The sequence below is a fragment of the Solanum tuberosum genome, unplaced genomic scaffold, assembly GCF_000226075.1.
Source record: "Solanum tuberosum cultivar DM 1-3 516 R44 unplaced genomic scaffold, SolTub_3.0 scf00158, whole genome shotgun sequence".
NCBI classification, from domain to species: domain Eukaryota; kingdom Viridiplantae; phylum Streptophyta; class Magnoliopsida; order Solanales; family Solanaceae; genus Solanum; species Solanum tuberosum.
Window position 1 is genome coordinate 39,840 of NW_006239083.1, and position 6,640 is coordinate 46,479.

General features: G+C 32.5%; 1 protein-coding gene across 1 annotated transcript in view; it reads left to right on the plus strand.

Annotated features, from left to right (window-relative positions):
* LOC102588049 (TMV resistance protein N-like) overlaps positions 1-6,640 on the plus strand; it is a 64,450-nt gene that overhangs the window by 2,065 nt on the left and 55,745 nt on the right. The gene's annotated exons all lie outside the window — the stretch shown is intronic.

Genomic DNA, 6,640 nt, shown 5'->3' on the forward strand with positions numbered 1-6,640 from the left:
CAGGTTGTCAGAAATTAGAAAAATTTCCAGAAATTCGGGGGAATATGGAATCGCTATCAGAGCTCCTTCTGGCACGTACTGCAATTTGGGAATTGCCCTCATCAATAGGACAGCTCAGTGGTATCAGCTTGCTTGATTTGCGATCATGTGAATACCTTGTAAGACTCCCAGCCAGTGTCTCTGAGATGAGAAAACTGAAAATTTTGATTCTGAAAGGCTGCTCAAGACTTGCAATTTTACCTGAAAATCTAGGTGATCTAAACGAGTTGGAGGAGCTCTACGCTGGCAACATTGCCATTTGGCAACTGCCAGATTCTATTGGAAAGTTAAGCAAACTCAAGATCCTATCATTAAGAAAGGGCGAAGGTAAAGCATCAATCTGCTCGCAGTTTGATATTACCCTGGGAGTTTCATGCTTTGAGGGAATTGAAAAGCTTAGATCTCAGTGGATGTAATTTATGTGATAGCCAAGCTGCTGCTCTAATGAGCTTAACTTCTTTATTGGAACTGAACCTGAGCAGAAATAAGTTTATTTATTTCCCTGATGTCTTCAGCCGACTTTCTCACCTTCGATATCTCAATATAGCCCACTGTCAGGAACTTAAGGAACTTCCTCAGAATATAGAGGAATTATATGTAGAAGATTTTTTGGCAAAAGAAAGTATTGCAAAGCTATGGATGTACCCAAGGTTGAATTTGGTATCATTCACCAATTATAGTTTTGATCAACAATCTTATACAGAGGAGAGCATTGGTAGCTCAATTTCAGATGAGATTCTCAGTTTGTTTCTATCAAACAATATGGATGATGTGATCCTCCCCACTCTTAACTCTGATCATAGGGTAACCTGCTCCATTGTCTTTCCTGAACGTGCAATTCCCACATGGTTTATACATCGGAGTGTTGAGGAAAAGATCTTGTTCAAACTGCCCATTAATTGGTATAATGATAAGTTCAAGGGCTTTGCTATATGCTGTGTGACTCTCATGGGAGCAGGTGTCTGCAGTCCTAATTCAAGGCTATCTGGGAAGTATGATTATGCTTTTATCAATGCTAAATTGATATGCAATGATCATTTGAAAGACCTTAAAGTGATAGAGAAAGAATGTAAAGTGGGCACAGCATCTAGAACATATGGCTGGTGTGTTTGCTTCGCCTACATACCATTGTATTCTTCACTGCAGGTTGGAGACATTAACCAGTATAGCCTATTTGAGGCATCTATCAATGGGTGCATTGTGAGACAGTGGGGAGTTCATTTGATCTATCAGGATGAATGAATATCTTTGAAGCGCAGACTCAGATAGATTGCTTCAAGTACACCTACGCTGAAAAAAAGATTAAATTATGCTGGGATATTAAGGGGATTACCAAGAAATAGATTAAGGTAACTCGAAATACCTCTTCTTTGTTACTAGAGTTTCATAATTTGAATATGGTTAGATTAACAAGTTTAAAACTATAAGTTCGATTAGAAAAATATAAAAAGCAATCAGATAACTTAAACTTAAAATTAGATAAAACTGGTTGGCATCAAGCCAAGCCCAATGTCCCCAGCATAAAGTTCTTATTTTCTGGAAAAATTACATAAATGAATCTCTTTTATTTAATAATTATTACCACTTTTAAATAAACTTTTATTTTATTACTATTTTTGTCAACTTTTAACAATACTTAAACAATTCTTGAACAATTTTGTTCCTTTTATATATAATTAAAGAATTTTCAACTTAGCAAAAAGTGTTGTACCTGATTGGGAACATCACTCATTCCCTCTTTCACTTTTCTTTCTGCTCTTCTCTCTGTTTTATTTTAGGGTTTCGCCGTTCTTTCTTCTTCAGTTTTCAACACAGAATTCTAATGGAAGAAGGTAAACGAAAATCGCCTAGAAGAAGTCCGCGGATACTTAATGATGTTGATACTTTGAATAAAAATTTTTATAGAAGGTGTCGGATGAGGGGTCAAATTTCAGCTACTACTGCTACCGACAAAGTTAAGGACGATCCCAATTTTAATTTGGGAATTTCACAAGTATCGAGTAAGCAGAACAAGGAGGAGAGAAATGCATGTTCATTGTAAAGGTAAAAAAAAGAGTTAAAGAGGTGAACAATGTGAAAAAATAAAAAAAATGGCGTTGATTTTGCATCTACATCGAAGAAAATTGCAGACAACGATGACAATTTTGAGGATTTACCTCCTCAATTTCAGTCAAAAAAATGAAAAATAAAGTTGTTTCAGAGAAGAAGCCAGTGAAGGATGCAAAAACACTGAACTGATTGCCCAAAAATGTCATTCTACCGGAGAGTAGAGATTCGGTATGTGAATTTATGTGACTTATTTTTCTTTTTAGTCAGTTCCAAAAAGATGACACATTTTTAGATTAAGTAACAATTTAACTATAAAATGTCTATTTTATCCTTAATGAAATGATTTAAAGGCACACAAATTTCTATCATTCATTTTGGACCACAAGTTTTAAAAGTCTTTCTTTCTTTTTTAAACTGCGTGCCGAGTCAAACTACCTCACATAAAATGGAACGGATGGAATAGTATTTTGAATCTAATTCTATGTGTTTTTCTTAGTTAGTTGTTGTTTAGGAATAATTGTATATTAATTATTGTCTTGCTTTGATACGTAGTATGTGTAATTCATCTTTAATTTAACTTTAGTATGAAGTAGTACATTTTTAATTCAAGTTTAATACATATGCATGATCATAGATTCTAGAAACATTAGGATGTTGTGTATACCACAAGTAGGTGGTCATCTTACATCATAGTGTCATTGACCAAATCAAAATCTCTCTATCTAAAAAACAACTTGACTTGTTCAGGAATACCTGTTTAGTCACTTTCTTGACCTTCAAAAAGTGAACACACAACTCCAAGTTATTCATTGCCTTATGAATAGGGAGTTAAAACACACTCCAGATGATGTGTCTGCTATGGAAATACATGAAAATTTGTTTCTCAGTCATAGAGAATTTGCATTAGTTACTGACCTAAATTGTATTAGTGATGACACTTTTGTCAATGTTTCTGATTCTAAGTGGAGGTTTGTTGAGCAGTTATTTTTTGGAACAAATTACTGTTCAAAAGAGTCATTTACGTGAGTTGTTTCTAGCTAAAAATTCCATAGATGATGACTCTGTTGTTTCATTGGTTGTTCTCTTCTTCATTAATGAATTTTTATTTTCATATGATAACAATGAACACCAAATTAGTAATAGAGATTTTTACCTGGTGGAAAGTGGACAATTCAATTCATATACGTGGGGTTTAGATGTCTACAAGGAGGTGTTTGATTCTATGAGACACACGTTTAAGTCAACCCATAAATACTATAGATTGGGTGGCTTGCCTCTTGCTTTTCAAAGTTGGATATTTGAGTGTTGTTCAATAGTCGATGAAGATATAGTTATTCGGGTTTCTGATTCAAATTCAAGAATCTTGAATTGGAAGACAATTACTGGTAGTCCATGACAAAAAAATATTGAGAAATGTCTCTTCATGCCTACAAAAATTAAGGTGTTTGTGCAAAGTTAATGCATTTTATGACATTGTTTAGTTCAACTCGAGTTAATATATCTACTTTTATTTTCTTTATTTGATTTTTCAGTTTGAGAACATAGTGGCCGGTGAAGATGAGTTTCTAAATTTAGGCTTCCTGAACCTCGTGATTACAATGTTGAAATTTTAAAATTGGAGTCCAAAGGATCAAGTCATGGTCTAGACATGTTGACTAATGAGGTTATAGAATTGAGAAAAGTCTTTGTAAAGATATACAAACTTGACTTTATGCTTTTTTTTCTTCTCAAAATTGTTATATTTTAATATTTGTGTTATGTTTGATTATCTACTAGGCGAATGAAAATCACAATGCACTTGAATAGAAGATAGATTTAGGATTTAATCAAATTAAAGAATTTATGGTGAATTCTAACAAACAACTATTGGAGGATATTTCTTTATTGTTTGCTATGATTTGATTAAATCCTAAATCTATCTTCTATTCAAGTGCATTGTGATTTTCATTCGCCTAGTAGATAATCAAAACATAACACAAATATTAAAATATAACAATTTTGAGAGAAAAAAAAGCATAAAGTCAAGTTTGTATATCTTTACAAAGACTTTTCTCAATTCTATAACCTCATTAGTCAGCATGTCTAGATCATGACTTACTCCTTTGGTCTCCAATTTTAATATTTCAGCATTGTAATCACGAGGTTCAGGAAGTGTGAATTTAGAAACTTCATCTTCACTCGCCACTATGTTCTCAAACTGAAAAATCAAATAAAGAAAATAAAAGTAGATATATTAACTCGAGTTGAACTAAACAATGTCATAAAATGCATTAACTTTGCACAAACACCTTAATTTTTGTAGGCATGAAGAGACATTTCTCAATATTTTTTTGTCATGGACTACCAGTAATTGTCTTCCAATTCAAGATTCTTGAATTTGAATCAGAAACCCGAATAACTATATCTTCATCGACTATTGAACAACACTCAAATATCCAACTTTGAAAAGCAAGAGGCAAGCCACCCAATCTATAGTATTTATGGGTCGACTTAAATGCGTGTCTCACAGAATCACACAACTCCTTGTAGACATCTAAACCCCACGGATATGAATTGAATTGTCCACTTTTCACAAGGTAAAAATCTCTATTGTTAATTTGGTGTTCATTATTCTCATATGAAAATAAAAATTCATTAATGAAGAAGAGAACAACCAATGAAACAGTGGAGGCATCATCTATGGAATTTTTAGCTAGAAATAACTCACGTAGATGACTCTTTTGATTAGTGATTTGTTCCGAAAAATAACTGCTCAACAAATTACGCTTAGAATCGGGAACATTGACAGGAGTGCCATCACTAACACAATTTAAGTCAGTAACTAATCCAAATTCTCTAAGACCAAAAACAACTTTTTGTCATGTATTTCAATAGCAAACACAACATCTAGAGTGTGTTTTAACTCCCTATTCACAAAGCAATGAATAACTTGGAGTTGTGTGTTCACTTTTGGAAGGTCAAGAAAGTGACCAAAACAGGTATTCCTGAACAAGTCAAGTTGTTTTTTCAGATAAAGAGATTTTGATTTGGTCGATGACACTATGATTAGTGTAAGATGACCACCTACTCGCAATATACACAACATCTGAATAGATGTTTCCAGAATTTACGATCCTACATATGTATTAAAATGTATTACTACATACTAAAGATGAATTACACATACTACGTATCAAAGCAAGACAATAATCAGTATAAAATCATTCCTAAATAACAACTAACTAATAGAAATATATTCAAAATACTATCAAATATCGGATCTCTACTCTCCAGTAGAATGACATTTTTGGCCAATCGATTCCGTGTTTTTGCATCCTTCATGGCATATTCTTCTCCGGCACAACTTTATTTTTCAATTTTTTTAACTAAAATTGAGGAGGTAAATACTCAAAATTGCCATTGTTGTCCATAATTTTCTTCGACGTAGATGCAAAATCAAAGCATCTTTTTTTCGATGTTTTCACATTGTTCACCTCTTTAACTCTTTTTTTACCTTTACAATGAATATGCATTCTCTCATCCTTGTTCTACTCACCTGATACTTGTGAAATTCTCAAATTAAAATTGAGACTGTCATTAACTTCGTTGTAGCAGTAGAATCCACAATTTGACCCCTCATCCGACTCCTTCTATAAACTTTTTGATTCGAAGTATCAACATCACTAAGTATTCGCAGACTTCTTCTAAGCGATTTTCGTTTACCTTCTTCCGTTAGAATTCTATGCTGAAAATTGAAGAAAAAAGAATGGTAAAACCCTAAAATAAAACAGAGAGAAGAGTAGAAAGAAAAGGGAATGAGCGATGTTCCCGATTAGATACAATACTTTTTGCTAAGTTGAAAAATTCCTTAATTACATATAAAAGGAACAAAATTGTTTGAGTAAGTATTGCTAAAAGTTGACAAAAATGGTAATGAAATAAAAATATATCTAAAAGTGGTAACTATTAAATAAAAGAGATTCACTTATGCAATTTTTCCATTATAACATGTAAAGCATTTGATATATGGTTATTCTTAAAAAGACCATCTAAGGAAGAACAAATTATTTGTTCCATCCTTGATGGCCATAAGATCTTGAGTATACGTACAATGAGATTCAAATCTGCCTATTCATTTTGTGATTTAAAGTAAATATATTTTTCGTTTAAATAGTTGTGCATATATATTATATACCATTGTCGAATAAATAGTGATTTATATATATTTTTTTCATCAATAGACATTTATCTACTAAAATTACTCTCTCTATTCTCAAATAAGTATTGCTTTTAGCAAAAACAATGTAACCCAAAATGAGTGTTACCTTAATATTGAAATACAGAGAATTAGGGTGTTCACGGGTCGGTTTGGATCAGTTATTGGTCAAAACCAAAACCAAACCAACTTAATCGGTTTTAAAATTATCAAAACCAAACCAAACCAAATATAATATACATTTATCGGTTTGGTGGTTATCGGTTTCGGTTTGGTTTGGTTTGGTTCGGTTATTAACCATACACAAAAATAAAAGAAACAATCCATTCAAAACGAAAAATAGTTAGAATGACTTAA